Below are 20333 nucleotides of genomic sequence, written 5' to 3'. Positions count from 1 at the left end.
TACCAAGAAAGGGTTTGGGCGGATTCTAAACAAATCAGAAGATATTAAAATAATTAATATTTTTAATGGAGTCCCTAAGTCTAAACTTAGGGAAAATAAAATATTAATGTGTATTAATATGAATCTGTGTTAGAATGTTCCAAAAGACATAGATCAAACCAGATCTAATCTTAGCCATTGATTAGGAACTTAATCTCGGCTGTTGATATGTCAACAGGAAAAGTATAAGAGGAAGCTTGAAGGTCACTTGGAGAACACACCAAAGTGATCAGTCATTCTATTCTCTAGAGCGGGGTTTGCTAAGAGAGATAGAATCAGTGATCGGGAGAGCAGCTGAGGGGCATTATGTTAGACACAGATTGTCATTGATGTCAATAGGGCAATAGTCGAGGAGCAGACGGAACGGAGTCAAGAGGAGCAGACGAAGCCAAAGAGGAACAGCAGAACAGAGCCATCGGAGCAAATGGAGAGCGTCTGTCACAGAGGTTTTATTATCGCAGAGGTTTTGTTATCGTGGTGAGGCTGTGTTGCACGGTTTTTACTCTCGCAGAAGCTATGGTGTGCAGAGGAGTAGGAGGAGAAACCATGGCGGTCGTTTTACCACAGCCCGAAGTGAAGCTTTTCAATCGCTGGACGTTTGAGGACGTAGAGATGGACGGCAGATACAGCACGACGGGCGGATCCGACGGCTACCAGGTGATAAAGATGTGCGGAGGTCGTGAGCCGTTAGATCTCCACGTGGCAAATCCAACGGCTATCGCGCAGGAAAGTCGCGCGGAGGTTAACGGTCGGGGGACAGGCGGTTTCGCGGGCGGGCGGTATTCCCCGCACCGCCTTTGGGCCCAAGGCGGTTTCCGTATATGGCCGCGCGATCCAGTTAATGCGCGACACGTGGCTGAAGTGACGGGCGCGAAACCGCCGCGATCGCGCGTTAACGCGTGAGCACTTAACAAAGGCGGGAGGCGCGATCACCGTTAGATCAAGCGGTGAATGTAATCAACGGTGAGGAGCTGCACGAGGTTTAATGTGCAAGCAAAAGGCCGTAGCGACGCGGGAACCGTTGGATGAGGGTGATCAACGGCTGCGATTGCGAATGCGGCAGAGGCTAATATGGGCACGATTACGTGTTTTTTTTTTGGAATAAAACAGAAACAAAAGGAAATTGTAGCTCATTGCATTTGATTGTGAGGTAATACTTACATCTTAGAGGTAAACGTTTGCGACGGGTTTTCTGGTTTCGTCAGACTTGTACAATTTAAAGGTCTGGCTTGGTTCTGTGAAAAATGGCTTGCACTCTGTTTAATATGTACATGCCTGCAACTTCTTCTACCTGTTCGACTTCAATATCTGGCAGAAATGAATCTTTGTTTCCCTGTGAAAAGCGAATGTGGTTCAAGGTGGGGTTCTGGTGATCAAAGGAGGTCACAGCGATCGAGGAGGGAAGCTGAAAGATCAAGCGAGTCAGAGGAAACGACAGCGACTGAGGAGGAAGCCTAAGAGACGGTGTAAGCGGAAACGAATGGACAAAGGCATGGGAATGTATAAAACAGTAGAAACAGAGAACTGTTGGTGCTGTTATGGTGGTGAAGAACCCGAGGGTGAGATAGTAGAAGCAGCAGAGGCAAAAGAGGCAAAAAAAGCAGTGGAGGTTGTAGAGGCAGCAGAAGCAGCAGAGGCAGGAGAGCAAGAGTGAGACAATCTCAGCTGAATAGAGTGCAGCAGCATACCTGTTTATACCAAGGTTGGGTTGGAGCCCAAGAGGTTGGAGCCTCAGAACTAAACAAGACTGAAGTCATTGGGGTAGGTGCTCCTAAGTGCAAAACCACTGCAAAACAGAGTTGGTGCTCTGGAGGTTGGAGCCTCACTGAAGTCCAAGTTGGAGCTTGGCAACTATTCACAATCAGATTTATACTGATATTGTATTTATTTCTTTGCACTGTCTTGAGTTTTAATAAAAGCATTAAATTCAATGGTTGATTTCTGTGTTCTATGTATACATATACATATCTATATAGGTTGTTGGCAATCACTAGAACAATTAAAAAATAAATAGTAAGAAATATTGATTCACCCCCCCCCCCTCTCAGTATTTCCAACACATTAAGTACAGAGAGACAGAGGTAGAGATAGTGTCGGGATAGCAACAAAGCAGCCAGAGAGAGAGACGCAGGAGCAGCCAGTGCTCACGCAGGGCCATGCAGAGGCAGCTAAGTGTTGCGCAGAGCACCAAAGGGGCCAGTGTAGCTGACGCCGAGGCTCAGAGAGCTGACACAGGGCCTCCTGGGGCTAACGCAGGCCAAGATAGGCTGACGCTAGGCCAGCGTTGAGTTAAGAGAGGCTGACGCAGTCCAGATTGGGCAAACGCTGGGTTTTGGGGCAGATTGGTGCTAAGTAGTTGCCGAAAGGATTATCCGGGGTTTCAACCAGTAGATTTGTCAGAAACTGAGAGGTATTACTGCCAAGGAAATTCTTTGTTGGGTAGGCCAGTTTTAGCACCCAAATTGTACTATGATATTGCTTAATAAGAAAACCCTCAGATAGTTGCACCAATTTTCCCACATTAGGTTTTTCCAGGGACATTGGTCCAAAAATAATGGTGTCATATAATGTGTTTGTTTCTGTTTCTTTTTAGTTGTTGATCTGTAATATGTTGAGCATGCACTAGTGTTTATTTTTAGTATTTACATTGTAAATAACCTGTTAAGGAAGATAACAAGTAGGTAGGAATAAATCAGATAAAGTGCATGGAGGGTTTATAACTAAGTAAACTTAGAAACTTCAACACTTAGCAAATTCAACATGGTATCAGAGCGTGGTTGCAGATCACAGGAAAGCTGAAGGCATCAGCTGAGCAGAGCATTTGCAGCAGATTCAGTTGTCCCGAGTGACAGAGCCGATCCTTGCAGAAAGCGACAGAGGAAGGGTTGACGCACAGGGACTGCTTCATCAGTCTGGGCCAGAGAGAGGCCAGCGCAGAGGGTAAGGAGGGCAGAAAGAGACTCACGCAAAGCCACGCAGCAACCAGGAGAGTTCACGCAGTGGCTGAGGGAGCTATTTTTGCCAGTGTCGGGATTGCGCAGAGCCTAGAGGTTCAGTCCTTCAATTGCTGGGGCATAGGAAGTTGTGGGCAGTTTGCAAGAGCGAAGTTGGTGGGGTACTCTGGTCAGAACAGTACCTAACAGAGCAAAACCAAGGTAGAGGGAGTTGTTGCCGAGGCGGATTTCTAGCCAAGGGATCTGGATCAGTGTTGCAGTTGCACAGACGATCAGAGAGGGGCAACTTGACAGTTGGTAGAAGGATTTCCAGGAGGGAAATCGGGACTCAAAGGGAGTCCAGAAGAGAACTTCCAAACGGGAAGTAAAGAGACTCGGAGGAGTCGAACTGAGAACTTCCAAGCGGGAAGTAGAGAGATTCGGAGGAGTCGACAAAGAAGAGCAAAGAGATGGCTGTGAATGGGCTGAGGGATCAGAATAGGCTTGACGGAGCGTCCAACTTTGTGATCTGGAAGGCCAGGATCCTGTCCATTCTAGACAGACATCGCATCAAGGGCTTCACCTTGAGAGTAATGGCTATCCCAGTTGACCCAGTAGCTAATGAGAGGTACGAGGAGCCAATGGCCAAGGCAAAATGCATCATTCTTGATAGGGTCAAGAATCATGTGGTCCAACATATTGCCGAGAAAGAAACGGCAAAGGAGATATGGTATACCTGGAAGACATTGTACCATCATACTTCCATGCAGAGGAAGATGTTACTTGAGAATAAGCTAAGGTCATACCAGATGCATAAGGGAGAGCAGATAGATCTCTTCTTCGGTCGGTTGAAGGAGATCCAGGACCAACTGACTTCCATAGGGGCCACGCCAGATCAGAGGTTGATGGTGAGGACTGCACTAAAAGCAGTCTCTGAGGAGTGGGAGACATTTGTCCAGAGCATACTGGGCAGGGCAAGTCTTCCAGATTGGGAAGAATTGTGGGCGGCTCTTCACCAAGAAGAGATCAGACGATTGACCAAGATGGGAAGTAGCAGCAAAGGAGTCCGGATCAAGAAGGAAGAGGAAGAGGATGCAGCTCTGGCATCTGCAAGAAAGCAGGAGAAGAGGAAGAAGAAGGACCTCTCCAAGGTCAAGTACTTCCACTATCGGGAATTGGGTCACTGTGCGAACCAATGTCTGAGGAAGAAGAACAAAGGAGAGGCTTCTGACTCGAAGGCAGTGCTAGCGAAGACAGAGAAAGAAGTCGACAACGATGACGATTGTGCCATGCGTGCTCATGTGCCACTAGAGAAGAAGTGGAGAGACATCGAGCTATAGTCAGGAGCAGTGTTTTAAGAAACGGTCGTTTCGAAACCGAAACGGTCGGGTTGATCCGAGTTGATGGCCCAAGTTGTGACCCGGCCATGGAAACAGTTCAACTCGGTCGTTTCCGATATGACTCGGCCGAGTCACATGAAACCACCCAGCAACACGTCAAACAACGGATTTGTAAAACTTTAATGGATTTTTAAATGGTTTTTTGGTTGTTTTGGACTCCAAATAGGTCTATGAATTTGCTAAATGATTTTTGGGGTCCATTCCCCCCCAAGCGCTATTTAACACACCCAAGTGCTCTCATTCACTCACAGCAATCTTATGCATTTGAGTGAGAGTCTTCTTTGAGAGTTAGTGAGCAGTTCTTGAGCTTGTTTTGGAGCAGCAGTGAGGAGTCTTGGAGGAGCATTGTAGCTAGAGTGAGGAGCTTCTTGGGCAGCCATTTGGAGCAGCATTGAGGAGCTGATTCTTGGAGCAAGCTTGAGGAGGCAGTTTATGCCTGGAGGTATTTTTTTTCACCTCTATAAATCTGTTTTTGCTTAGTAAATTTTAGGTGCATATCTAGAAATCTTAGAGAGTGTTTTTTTTTTTCATTTTTAGATTGTTTGCTTTCATTTCCTAGTCAAAAAATGGCACCTAGAGCAAGAGATCCTGCTTGGGCATATGTTGAAATGGTTGATAGTCAAATGCAATGCAAATTTTGCCATAGGAAAATTAAGGAAGGTCCCGGGGGCATTAATAGGCTGAAACAACACTTGGCAAGGATTAGAGGCCAAATTACCCCATGTACCTCACCAGAAATTGGGGAGATTAGGAAGAATTTGTTGGCCAGCTTTGAGAAATTTAAAGAAGATAAGGCTAGGCAAAGAGACATACAGGCTGAAATTGGGAGGAAGAGGGAGATACAAAAAATGATGGCTGCCAACCCCCATTATGATTTTGAGGGTTCTTCCTCTATCCCTCAAACTGATACATCCAACCCTTTCCGATATGTTCCTCCCTCTTTTGGTTTTGTTCAAGATAAGGGAAAGGGTAGAATGTCAATGAAAAAGGGTGATGTGACTATCAAAAGTTATTTCACTCCCTCCTCTCCATCAGATGCACATGGTCCTGAAGTTAGTAAAACACAAATGCAGCCCACTTTAGATGACCATTGGAAGAAAGAATTGAGGGAGACTGCTTGTGATTACATAGCTAGATGGTGGTATGATGCTGATATCCCCTTTAATGCTGCTCGTTCACCATATTATGAGCCTATGTTTGATGCCATACATGCTGCTGGAAAAGGCTTCAAAGGCCCTACTATGCATGAGCTAAGGGGGGTTCGTTTGCAGAAAGAAATTCAATCCATTAATGAGTATTTGCAAGAGTTCAAGGACTCATGGGCAAGAACAGGGTGTACCATCATGTCAGATGGATGGACTGATCAAAGAAACCGTACCATCATAAACTTTCTTGTCTTCTGCCCACAGGGAACCATGTTTTTAAAATCAGTTGATGCATCTAATAAGATAAAAGATGGCCACTTGTTGTTTCAGCTATTGGATCAGGTTGTTGAGGAGGTGGGGGTGGCTAATGTTGTTCAAATCATCACAGATAATGCCTCTAACTATGTTCTTGCTGGTAAACTGTTATAGGAAAAACACAAGACCATCTTTTGGACCCCATGCGCTGCACATTGCATAGACCTCATGCTTGAGGATATTGGAAAATTAGATTGGGTCAAAAACACTATAGATCATGCCAAAAGCATAACAAAATTTATCTACAATCATACATTGGTTTTGAGCCTCATGAGGAAACACACTGGGGGCAAGGATATTATTAGGCCTGCCATCACTAGATTTGCTACACATTTTTTGACATTGCAATCTATGCTTTCCCAACATAGAAACTTGCAAAAGATGTTTTCCAGTGATGAATGGAATCAAAGCAATTGGTCTAACAAACCAGAAGGCAAAGAATTGAAAAGGAAAGTCCATGAAGAAACTTTTTGGAGAAAGGCAGCAAAGATTGTGAAGCTTGCTGAGCCACTAGTTAAGGTGTTGCGGTTGGTGGATGGGGAAAGGTTGGCTACGGGCTTCATTTATGAGGCTATGGATCAAGCAAAGGAGCAAATAAAGACGGTATACAAGGATAGAGTGGCAAAGTATGGGCCCATTTGGGCAATCATTGATGAAAGATGGAACAATCAACTCCATCGCCCTATACATGCATCTGGGTATTTTTTGAACCCACGGTATCATTATAAAGCTAAGGAGTCAGGAGCTTTGAGGGGGGAGGTCAGAGATGGACTAGTTGATTGCATTGAACGCATGATACACCGACAGGCCAATATCTTCAGCAATGCAGCAGGTACCTTTGGGAAGAACCTAGCAAAGATTGCAAGAGAAGCAAATGAGCCAGGTAAACAAAAATTTCAATTTTCAAATTCTTAATAGTTTTACTTTTTTTTTAAAGTTTGTTAAGTCGTTTATAATTTGAAAGTTAGATATAATTTGTAATTTTGTTGAGCTAACTCATTACACTCCTATGTTTTTTGCAGCACAATGGTGGGAGGCCTTTGGTGGCCATTGTCATGAATTGCAAAGGTTTTCAATTCGTATTTTGAGTCAAACTTGCAGTGCATCTGGGTGTGAGCGCAATTGGGCTGTCTTTGAGAGGATTCACACAAAGAAGAGAAACTGTTTGGATCAAAAACGGTTAAATGATCTAGTTTATGTCCAATACAACCTTCGGCTCAGACGAAACCATTTGCTGAACAAAAGACCTGATTCAGATCCCATTGTGTTGGAAGACATTGATCCAACATCAGATTGGGTAGTGGAGAGTTGTCCAGCAGAGTTTGATCCTGATGAGGATCTTGATATAGATTTAGATATGGAGACATCAGTTGAACTTGAACATGTTGTTCAACTTCAGCCTGTTCAGTTGAATGCAGATCCCAATCCACCAGCCTCAGTCTCACAGCCAGCAAGGACTCCAGTTGTAGGTGCTTCCTCTGCTCAGCCACGACAGAAGCGCAGCCGCATATCTACTCTATCTCAGCTTGCATCTGCTGCAGTTGCACAGCCTGCTAGTGGTACCACTTCTACAGTTGCAGTTGGGGATGATGATGATGAGGAGCCATGGGGCCCCCTGTCTGACTCTGATGATGATGATCCAGAGATTGATCGACATGATCTTGGCTCCTCTGACAGTAGCTACTAGCCAGTAGTACTGTAGTACTAGTACTGGAGTCTGGTCACCGTCACAGTTTACTTTTGTTGTAGAGGCCATTTCTAGCCTCCTTGGTTATGTGTTTTTTGTTTTGAGTCTTCGATCATGTATGACAGTTGACTATGTATTGCCATTGGGTACTATTTTTATATAATGGATTGGTTCATGAGCCTACTTTGATCATATGTTGTCTTCCATCTATATTATAATGCTGTGTTTGGAAACATGAATGAAAATCTTTAAAATTATGTTTAAAATCTTTAAAATTATGTTTTTTTATAAAAAAAATAAATATTTAATGTATTTTTTACAACGACCGAGTCATTGAAATCGAGCCGGCCGAGTCATTACCGTTTCGGAGTCGGAGTCGGAGTCGATCCTCGGCCGAGTCGGAGTTGGAGTCGGAGTCTTAAAACATTGGTCAGGAGAACTACAGGCGATGAGGGGCAAGATCCTTGAGGTACCCAACCTCTTAGATTATACCTTGCTACAGGAGCCCTGAAGAGGAGTAGCAGGACTGGCGGATGTCGGTAGAGACAGATGCGGATGAAGCGGCAGAGAGTGCTACAGTGCAAGAGTCCCCGGGCAGCGCGAGGCTAGCAGGTTGCAACAGTGCGAGAGGCACGGGAGTGTTGCACCAGTGCAGGATGGCACAGAGAGGTGTGCAACGGTGCGAGATGCAGGGAGTTGTTGCAACAGCGCAGAGGTCAGTAGAGGGAGCACTTGTTAGCGGCAGAGGGAGCTTCAACATCGGGAGTGTTTCTAGCCTGACAAGGATGTCAGATGTTGGGTGGATCAGTTACTTACTTCTCAGTAACTGAGTTGCAGTGCAGTAGCAGTATGTAGTAGCACGATGCAGCATGATGAGAGGGGATGCAGTGCAGATGCAGTGTTGGGAGAATGGACCAGCAACAGCGCAAATGCAGAGGGAGCTGCCGTGCCGATGCAACAGTGGCAGTGGCAGGGCAATGGGCAATAGTACATGATGCAGTAGTGCAGAGGATGTTGGGCGGGGAGGCCTAGCATCAGCATAGGTACCGGTGCCGAATAATCAGAGTAATGCTCAGTGAGGAGTATTACTAGAGCACAGTCCTCGCTAAGAGGGAGTGTTGATTTGGGGTAGTATCGGATGTGCTCTAGCCATGAAAATTAGTGGAGAGGCTGAAGCACATGAGATCTCCAAGACCCATAAATGGTTTGGACAGATTGTACCCGGTTTGGGAGATATTAAAATAATTAATATTTTAACGGAGTTCCTAAGTCTAAAATTAGGAAAAATAAAATATTAATGGGTATTAATATAAAACTGGGTTAAAAGGTTCCAAAAGTCATGGACCAAGCCAAATCTAATCTTAGTCGTTGATTAGAGATTAATCTCGGTCATTGAAAGACCAACGAGAAAAGTAAAAGAAGAGGCTTGAGGGGTCAATTGGAAGACACACCAGAGTGATCAGTCATTCATTTTGCTAGAGCGGGGTTGCTAAGAAAAAGTGAATCAGTGATCAGTAGCGAGGGGCAGTGAGTACTGGGCAGAGAGGTAGAGACAGTGCCAAGAGACCAGCGCAGAAGCAGAGAGCGAGAGCAGCAGCCAGAGCAGGCCACGCAAAGACAACGCAAAGCCAAGAGGCACCGTGTCATCCACGCAGAAGTCAGAGGGAGTGACGTAGAGGGTCCCAGAGGCTGCGCAGTGCCTCAAAGGGCTGACGCAGAGGGTCCTGGGGTTGACGCAGTGCAGCAAGAGGCTGACGCAGAGGCCAAAAGGGCTAGCGCTAAGCTTCAGAGTCACCGGAGAGGGTTTCGTGGGACAAGTTTTATGAATACCTGTTTCCGAATAGAGAGGTATTGTTGTAGTGTGTTTTTCTCTGTCGGGTGAGCCGGTTCAGCACCCAGTTGTACTCAAGGAAATACTGCATAATAATAAACCCTCATAATAGCTGCACCGGTTTTCCCGCATATGGTTTTTCAGGGGACATTTGTCCAAAACTAACGGTGTCACTTGTGTGATTGTTTTTCTTTCAGCTGATGATCTGTAGATGTTATGACTGTATTGTGTTTATTTCCGTATTTAAATGTTTTAAATAACTTGTTCAGAATTTACAAGTAGAAGAAATAAACCAACAGAATACAGATTAATTTTCTAACGGATAAACTTAGAAAATTCAACACCGAAGGGAATACCTTCTATTGCTCTATAAAACATCAACACTCCCTCTTAGCGAGGAAGGTATTCTTCCATGATGTTCTCCTCTAGTAGTCCTGATCACACCCAACCACTTCAGATGATATGGGCAAGACTGCCACATAGTCTCAAGACTATGCTACAAGTACCTATGATGTTTCTTCTCTCTTAGTAGTCCCAATCACACCTAGCCTCTTGACATGGCGTAGGCAAGACTTGTACCAGGCTCCTCATTACTCCCTCGGCCACTTCACATGATGGATCTCGGAAACCCTTGGCCAAAGGGAGAGTATCTACCCACTATAGCAGAAACACCACAACTCCCTCTCAACAAGGGTGTACATTTTGCATCCCGCTAAGCTTATCTCTGATGTATTCAAACTTCACATTAGACAAAGGCTTGGTGAGAATGTTTGTTGTCTGCTCATCTAAAGATATGTATCAGAGTTCCACTGCTCGTTTTTGTACCATGTCTCAAACGAAATGGTATTTGATCTCTATATGATTTCACTTGTTGTGAAAGACTAGATTCTCTGAAAGTTTCACACAACTTTGATTATCAAAGTTGGATCTAACTCTAGATCAAATAAACCTGCAATCAATTTTTGAAGGCACGTTGCTTCACGGCTTGCATCATTGGCTACTCTCTATTCTGCCTTTGTTCTACAAATTGCCACTTACAACTTTTTTCTGGTAAACCATGAGATCATACCTGATCCCAAATAAAAGCAACATCCTAATGTGCTTTTCCTGTCTATTGCACTCCCTGCCCAATCAGAGTCTGTATAACCTTGCAGCTTTACTTCTCTGTCTGAGACATATATGAGTCCATATCCAACCGTACCATGCAAGTACCTCAATACATGCTTTCCTACTACCAAATGTACATGTCTAGGATCAACCATGCACTCTCTCAATGTGTTCACTGCAAAGCATATATTTGTCGTGGGATCAACCAAATCTGAAGAAGAATCACTCAAGAACTTCAGATTTGTAACCATAGGTGTGGCCATGGACTTGTAATCCATCATCCCGAATCTTTGCAGGATCTCAACTATATACTTCCCTTGGCTAAGGAAGATCTCATCTGGTCTCTGCCACACTTCTAATCCCAAGAAATAGTGCATTAAACCCAGATCCTTCATTTCGAACTCTTAAGTGAGCTCCCTCTTGCACCCATTTATTGTTGGAAATACTAAGAGGGGGTTGAATAAGTGTTTCCTTCAATAAGTTAATTTATAAATTTCTTAGAGCATTAATTATCATTAGCATTAGATCAAGACATAAACCAACATCACATCAAATAAACTATAAACAACACCATTCAATAATGCACAACATCACGACAGTACACAACAGATTGTTTAGGTGGGAGAAAAACCATTGAACGTTTCTAAATATTTGTCTTCAATAATTTACATCAATAGGAAGCTCCAACTTCCAAGTTTTCAACATCAACTAAAGGAGACCCCAACCCCCTAGTTTATAGGCTCCAACCTTAAAGAGCTTCAACGCCCTATTTTACTAGCTCCAACTAGAAGGACAATCCAACGCCCTAGTTTACATGCTCCGACCTGAAGGACACTCCAACACTCTAGATTTTACTGGCTTCGACTGGAAAGACACTCCAACACCCCGTGCAGGATCCAACCTATCCTAGCACCACTCTACCACCCTAAAGTGTTTTCAGGGTCCAGCATGAAAGAGACTGCTCTCTTCTGCCTTGCACCTACCACCATGTTCAATAAGCTACTACTTTCCCTAAAGGCTCCAACCTTCAACTCACCACAACGGACGAAGTTTCACAATTTTCAAATTAGATCCACCTATTCTCAAAAATCAATACAAAAAAACCTGCAATACAATATCTGGTCAATCAAATCTGCTTGTACATCAAACCATAGCATTAGTCAAATCTACTTCTACACCAAACCCTATTGGACAACCTCAACAACTTTGTCTTATGATTTATCTCTATTCTTTGTCGACAATATTATCTACTCATCAACTGAATACAAAATTGTTTGAAACAACAACTCTCCTCAATACTGTGAACATTATTCTCTACTTATGCATCATCAGCATCTCAAAAACCAAGACAGCAACTTGTAATCCAAACTCTGGAACTTCTAGTCATAAGCAGCACCAAACCCTAAATGCTCGTTATCTCAGGCAAAAACCCTAGAGGTACCTGTTACCCACCATTTTGTGGGTGACATCCCCAGGAGAAAATTTTCTCCATGATGAGGCTCAGCCGGCAACCAACAACCCCTTGGTGCCTCCTGCTAGTTCCTTGTGCCATTTCTCTATCACTTAAGCCAGCCATGTAATCCCTCACCCACCTGTATTGATCGTATATTTGAAGGTGAGCCTCCCAAATCTAAAGGTATGTCTTGTCATTTGATAATTGAGTATTGGGTTTATTTATGATGGATACTTCTAGGTATGGATTGATGGGGGGATTTGGCGGAAAGAGTGGGCTTAGTTTGTACTCTTGTCTCCTTGATCTCTTTTGGTTGTTACCCTTGAATCTTAGTCCCGTGGGATCTCCTTTATTGACCATTTGGTTATAGGGTGGTACTACATGGGAGACCCCAACCTTGGGTGCATGGTCCCGCTCCTTTACCCGCATACATTACTCCCTTCCCACTCATTATACCCCATTCATCATTTCTCCCACCTGGGCCCACATTCCCATTCTGGGTCCACATAGGGCTAGCCTCTCTATCCCCTTTCCCCCACCTTGGGTCAGGCCTAGAATGATGCCCCGAAGGTTGAAGCAGCTAAAAAAAGAAGAAAATCCATAATTGGCCACATTTAACAGGAAATTGTACCACAAAATGCAAAAGATGGTCAGGAAAAAATAATTAGCATGTGCAAAAAAGCCAATACATGAGCTCTACCCTAATCCATGGCCATTGCCCTAGTTCCATAGGCCCTAAATGAGCCTACTTTATCATTCAGGAACCCATGATTGTCCCAACAACTCGAGGGCAATGAACCACCCTACCTTGAAGGGGGTAATCATTGCTATATCTTACACATCATGGTCTTTTCCTTTGAGCCCCAATCAGTTAATTAAAGAAAATTCATAAAAGGCAAAAGGCATATAAAGGAGGGTGGAAAAATCAAGGTCGAGGCACCTTATGTACCACCACTGCTCCCTCCTATACATTACATACCCAGGTGTGGGCTTTCCCCTTATCTAGCTACTCCTATGCCCCATATTGTGGCCCATCACTGCCTCTCTCGTTCCCTATTCCATCTCACTTATTTCTCACTTGCCACCCCTCTTGAAATTTTTAAGCCCGTTAGAAATTTTCCTGCACTATCTTGTTTATTTCACCTACTTGTTTTATTCTTTAACAAGTTATTTAACCATATAAATACCGAAAATAAACACAAATGCAGTGTCAATCATCTACAGATCATCAACTGAAAGAAATAGACAAGCACAAAAGGGACACCGTTATTTTTGGATAATCGTCCTTGGAAAAACCCAACTTGGGAAAACCGGTGCAGCAGTTCTGAGAGTTTTACTATTAAACAGCTTTCTTGGGTCCAACTAGGGTGCCAAACTAGCTCACCCAACAGAGATATCTATCTGGCAGTAATACCTGTCTTCGGAAGTAGATATTCAGCAAGTCTACTACATGAAAATCTCTCCAACGCATATATGAGGCTCTACATCAGCCCTCCTGGCCTCTGCATCACTCTGAAACCCCCTGCGTCAGCGTTCTGCTGCTCTCCGCTGGCTCTCTGGCCTTCTGCGTCACCCATGCAGGCCCTGCTAGCCTCTGTGCAGTCACTCTGGCCCTCTACATGGCTCTTGTTGGCTATGCGTAGCCTCCTCTACCTCTGTGTTGGTCCTTCGGCACTATCTCTGCCTCTCTGCTATGCACTCACTGCCCCTCACTGCAACTCAAATCACTTGTTTGATTTCTCTCAGCAAACCCTGCTCCAGAAAATCGAACTAACTAATCAATCTTGGTGTATCTCCAACTGACCCTCAAGCCTCCTCTTATACTTTTTTTGTTGAGTCTTCAACAACCGAGATTAAATCTCTAATCAACAACTAAGATTAGATTTGGCTTGATCCATGTCATTTAAAACCTTCTCACCCAGTTTTATATTAATACCCATTAATATTTTTATTTTCCTAAGTTTAGACTTAGGAACCCATTAAAAATATTAATTATTTTAATATCTCTATAACTGGGTGGAATTTCCCCAAACCATTTCTGGGTCTTGGAGATCTCATGTGCTTTAGCCTCTCCACCAATTTTCATGGCTAGAGCACATCCGATGCTACCCCAAATCAACAACCGCCATTAGAGGGATGTACCTTGGACATACTATCCCCTCTAATGGCTGAAACCACCTAATAAGGTATTTGGCTAAGCCCCTTTGGAGCTTCGACACTAGCACATGCCAAAGCCCACTATGGAAGGGCATGCCATTATGAAGTGCCCACTTTGCTATCCATGATTTGTAAGCTCTTTTACCCGATTATTTTAATCACTGGTTGTACTGGAAGACTAGGGGACACATTGGATCTTATGTGGGATTGCAAGTGGTTTCCATTTGGGTTTGGTTTCCCTATACAGGATCCTGACACCCAGAGGTCTACATTGGGACATTTAGGGTGTGCATAGAGAGCCATGGGCCTCCACAGCAGCAAACAGCACTCCACAGATCTTCATGGATGTTCAGAGGCTACTAGCGATCCACTTTTGGGATGATGGTAATATGCTTGGTACACTATGCCTAGCAAGCCCCAACAGGAGCCCCACACTCTTGGCAAGTGTCCCAGCACTTGTACGATATCATGGCAACATTCATTCCACAATTTGGACCATTATAGAGGATCTACAAGCATCTCCGATTCATATGGAGCCTCATGGGGTCATTGATGTGCCCTCAGACCCACTGGGAGCACCACAGGTATGTTGTTTGGAGAACAAGGGGCCACCCCCTTGTCCATCATCTTCCAAGGAATTTATTCCTCAATATGGTACTTCAAGATACTATTGAGCCTTTGGAGGGCCCTACGACATGCACATACTATTATTTGGCCCCTTGTGAGGCTTATCTTTACATTTGTGAGCTAGTTAGGTGGGTTTGTCACCAATAGGAGTTATCATTTGCACATTATTTTATCATTGGGGGCTAATGTAGGCCCACAGGCTAATTCAAACTCCTTAGGAGGCTATATATTGATGTTAGATACATTCATTTGGATCATCACTTGACTTGGGATCTCTCTAATCATAGAGAACTTCGCATTTTTTCCTTGGAGGATATTTTTTGGAGATGGATGAATTTTGATGTATGGATTTGGGCTATTATCTTGTCTTGGAGCTTTGTCTTGTAAACGAAATGTTGGTTGGATATACTCTATAACATTGTAAGTAAAGTTTGATGTTATTATTCTTGTTGTTGCATACAGCTAGAACTAGGGCTAGTTGATGCATGATTGAAATGTGGAATTGACCATGTTTTAGCTAATTTAATGTATGGGTCAATGTTATATGAATGAAATGTCCCAGAGATTATTTGTCTCGATAATATTGCATCATTTTCTTTGAAGTATAAATGCTTGAAGGTCACTCTACTTTTCTTTCTCTCAACATTGGATGAAGCTGACTTTTTGGGCCTCCTTGATCAAGAAACCAAGTTCTTACTCATCATCATCCTTGACTCCATATCCCCAAGTGAATTAGGCACTGATCCCTAAAAAGGATGGTCAACCCCTTCATTTTTTTCACCTTTAATCACTTTTTCCCATGTCTAGCCCTCAAAGGTCACCTAGGGCATCAATCTCCTGGTAATTGACCCAAGGAAAAACTTCGATCTCCTACAGGCTACTGCGCTGGTGGGTCCCCTCCCTCTCCTCCAAATTTGAGGCAATTCTAACTGTGGAATCTCCAGGAATCCCAAGCCCTAGCTCTAGGATTGAATTTTGCCTAGGCATCCCCAAGGCTAGACCTCAATAGGATCAAATCAACCTTTTGAAGTAAATATTCTTGTTTGGTCCTTTCCCTTCACCTTGTCCAGGATAGGAACATCATTGGTTGCTACATTCCATCCCCGAAACTGGACTAGGTCCACATGGCCCCGTGTGGTCCCACTTCTAAATAAAGATTATTTGTTAAGGACCATTTGGGAATCCAATTTTCCCAAGGATTATAGAGATTGAGAACCTCGTATATAGGCCTATTCCTTCTTCCTCAACCCTTACCTCTGGCGGACCAAGTCCCTTGCTTAAAGAGAAAGCAAGTTCCATTCTTCACTCCATCCATGGCGAAGGGCTTTCAGGGTCACATTCTCACCTATCCATCGACATATACTTTACAAGTGATCCCTATACTACCAAGACTCCTCCCATCAGTGAAAGTCCGTAAAGAGCAGGGAGACTTAGCATTGGTGACAGTGGGCTAAGCCTCCAACATTGCCCTTAACCTAGCAGTTGCCCTCTTAGGAACCCCTTTTAGGTCCCCTACTGGTTTGAGTGGTAACATTTTTGGTGCCGTTGTCGAGGACGAGATGTGTGTTTTATTCCCCGTACGACATATTGACATATCATTATTGGCCACTCCATTGGAGGAACGAAGTTCTAGTTCCTCATTGAACTTCAAAGTCAATGCTTGTAGGGTGAAGCAGGCATTTGTGAAGGCATTTTAATTCACCCTAGCGACTCCATTTTCGCATTATATGCAAGATCATGAAAAATGGTTGAAGAAAGTATCCACGACATTAACCCCGAAGAAGAACAAGACCTATGGGAAAGATTGAATTCGTGGTATGAGTTTTGTGACCATCTAATAGACAAGAACGATGACTTCATACTCATTTTTTATGACAAGAGCAGGTCAAACCTCGACAGCATAAGGAAGGAGCATGAAGAAGGGCCCACAAATTATCTCTTCTTGGAACTTTCCTATTATACTGGTGCAATTAATTCCTTGTCTCACAAGATCATGGAGAAATATGGCTCATCACCAGATGAGGATTTGGATGACCAAGATGACCAAGAAGATGAGGATGATGAGAAAATACCAATTATGGAATTGGATGCGAATAACAATGAAGTGAAAGACATATCCTCTAAAGATGACGAAGAGTTGGATCCTGAAAGCCTCCAAATCACACAAGAAATAATTGATGAATATAGCAGGTCATACAGGGAGGTAGTAAGGGAATATAATTCTAATGAAGTTTTCTCCTGCTTATATGATGAAGAAGTGAAGCTTCATAAGATGAAATGTGAATATAAAAAGAACCCTACTAATGCTCTCCTCCTAGAAGCATACTACCAGAATCATGTAACAAATACCTTAGCCATTGTTCTTCAAGAGAAGAGAGAAGAAGAGAGGTCCCGCTTGTCAACCAAACAAGATGAAGATGACCTCAAGGACCTCGGTGATGAGCAGGAAGATGAGTCCTTGTTGGGACTGCAAGACGGGCAAGATGATTTTGAGGATACATGTGCTGGGAAAGATGAATTTATGGAAAGTGAAATTGAGACCAACCCTACCTTTCTCAAGGATATTACTCCCGATGAATCCTCTTTTGAAAACCTTGAGAGAGATGATCCCATTAGCCCCTTGAAAAATGACATTGAAGATTATTTCCACATTGAAAAGGAGAAATGGGAAATCATTGGTCCTAAATTTGATTGTGCTCCCATTTATGACACCGACAAGGAGGATGAGGATGAGATTGGTCTTCCCTTCCCCTCAAGCGTTATTTATGATGACATACCCATTGATACCCTTGGGAAGGAGAATTATTATTTTCTCTTGCATAAAGAAGGACAATCTTTGATGGAAATCTTTGACTCTTCTTTTAATGAAGGCCCAATCTTTGATGCTTATAATAAGGAAAGCAATGAGGCTCCCACCTACCCACCTCATGGCTATGTATTCAAATCACTTGAACCTCTAAATGGCGGAGAAGCAAATCCCATCGAATATGACACTTCGCCCTCCCCTTTGCCTTCCCCTCTTGTTCATCACCTTGAGTCTTCCTCAAGTAAGTCCCTCATCCCTTTTGGTATCACCTCGAGTGACCATGCCCCTTTTCCCTTTTCTGAATATGGTGTCAAGGAGGAACCCTTCATTGAATATACCTTATCCCCTTTGACCCATCCTCGGGATTATGATCACTCCGCGACCTCCCCTCCCCGTTGTGACCATCACATTAAGAGACTTGTTTGTTGCATTCCTTCTTTCTCTTACCCTTTGTTACCCTCTCATCACAACCATGTGACATCCTCAAAGCATGATATTACAAGCAGTGATTGTGATGAGGAGTTCTCGAAAGTAATCATTCATTCCTCCATTTTGTACCTAGAAGGGGAGCCCTGGACCTCTAGAATGACCAGTTTTCTTTCTCCGAGGACCTCCCTCTACCTCAAATGGAGATCATATTTTCCCGCCTCGTCCGCCATGTGACTATGTCCACATTCGATTTGAGGGTTGCTACATGAGTAATTATATTGGCAGGCATATGTATATTCATGTGATGATATGTTGGTTGTCTTGGCTTTATGGTTACACTTAGTAGTAAACATTACTATGTGCATGTTAGGGTAGGATGCATTGCATGATGATTTTTGCATTAGAACTAACCGCATATGATGTTTCTCATGATAGATTAGATTGCATGTTGGTTTATGGTCTAACATTAAGCATGGGTGATCATCAGACACTGAGAAAAACATGTTGCCCTGTGGCTTTGATCTTTGACATGTGCCAATTATAGGTCTACAGTGACCAAGAGATTGTTGGAGTTCTCGTGACCTCTCGTTCGAGCAGCCTAGTCCACTTCTTTGAGAGATCACGTCCCAGTTGGAGCCAGAAGTTACCCACAATTTTGTGGGTGATATCCCCATGAGAAAATTTTCACCATGATGAGCCTCAGCCGTCAGCCAGCAACCCCTTGATACCTCTTCCTAGCTCCTTGTGCCATTACTCTACCACCTAAACCAGCCATGTGGTCCCTCACCCACCTGTATTGATCGTATGTTTGAAGGTGGGCCTCCCGAATCTAAAGTTATGTCTTGTCATTTGATAATTGAGTATTGGGTTTATTTATCATGGATACTTCTAGGTATGGATTGATAGGGGGGTTTGGCAGAAAGAGTGGGCTTAGTCTCTTGTCTCCTTGATCTCTTTTGGTTGTTCCGACCTCATTGGATTTCATATGGAGAAAGTAGAATTTTAGATCTCACTCAAAATCCAACAGAGTTATCAGTTTTTCAGGATTTCAGGATTGGTGGGAGTGCAATGTTTCCATTGAATTTTTTCATGTACTAGTGTATGGGACTCGTATTTAATCAAAAGCACCAAGCCCTCTATGTACCTTCATGTTAGTGACATTGGTTGTCGAACTCCTCTATCATGACCCTACTAAAAATGTACCCATCACTCAAACAAAATCTTGACATGACATGCTACATTTTTTCTATCTTATGTTAATTGCTCAGAGGGTGATATTAATGACAAAGATCCCAAGATAGGCAATGATTTTGATGATCTGTAGCTATTTGTTGTAGCATGATTTTTTTGGATGCTAGAGGCCATTTAGAGCCTATTTGTTGATGTATTTTCGGTTCAGATATGGATTGCACTCGATGCTATTTTGGTTATGTGCACCCTTACATGCTATATAAATGAGAATTTGTAACTTGTGGACATGGTTGATGAAGATTATAACTTCTAGATGATTGATGTTATATGGTTTAATCCATGTTTTTAAACTTTTTATATCTATTTCATCATTCTACATGCTTTTGTTGACATATATGCATCAAAATATATAAAAATATATATTATATAAAAATTCACTCCCGACCCGGGATCTTTTGAAAATATCACTCCCTGCTCCCATTTCCGCTCCCCGCTTTTTTTCACGCTCCCCGCTTCCGCTCCCGTTCCCAAGTAACCTTGTTCCAGGACCTTCTAGACTCAAAAATAATTCATTTTACAATTATATTTTTCCCAAAAGGGTCTCATAAACATGATGTTGACTCCTTTGACTCATGACAATAAATCCTAAGACCTAACAAACCCTAGAAGCACGAAGAACATGCTTTTACCTAAAAGACCATCAATAAAGAGCATGAAACCCATGCTTTAATAATAACTTTTCTTTTCTTCTCTTGTTTGTTCCATAGGATACATATTGAAATGAGTACAAAAATTATGAAGACCGAAACTAGTTACATTTTCAACATAAGAAATATTGTTTGAAAATCATTAGGAAGTAATTATCATATCAGAAAATTGTATTTTATTGCACATACTCTATTTCAACAGGATGTCACAATATCAGTGCAGATCTGTAGCAATTTGTGCTTGAAATAAAGAGAAAGAAAGGATGTTTACCTGTCAAACTGCAGAAATCTCAAATTCACCAAAAATTCAAGAAAAAAAACTACTGAGTAGGGGTGCACTGATGAAGAGAAGGGTTAAAAAAACACTAAAAACTGGGTGCTGCCAAAAAATAGGCTGCTTAAAACATGAACTTCAGATCTGTAACTGCCTTGAAACAAAGTTGAAACCCTAATTTTGGATCTGGTGAAAAAGTCTTTAAAGAGTGTTGAATAGAGAGAAAAAATCA

General features: G+C 43.0%; 1 protein-coding gene across 3 annotated transcripts in view; it reads right to left on the bottom strand.

The window, feature by feature from the left end:
• Positions 1–20333, bottom strand: part of LOC149265076 (vacuolar protein sorting-associated protein 52 A-like) — a 354902-nt gene that overhangs the window by 154516 nt on the left and 180053 nt on the right. The window lies entirely within an intron of this gene.

Source organism: Pinus tabuliformis, chromosome 6, assembly GCF_031772625.1.
Source record: "Pinus tabuliformis cultivar Carrire ecotype Pingquan chromosome 6, CPIR1, whole genome shotgun sequence".
Lineage (NCBI taxonomy): Eukaryota > Viridiplantae > Streptophyta > Pinopsida > Pinales > Pinaceae > Pinus > Pinus tabuliformis.
The sequence above is the reverse complement of the archived record's forward strand: the minus strand, read 5'-3'. Positions and strand labels throughout refer to the sequence as shown.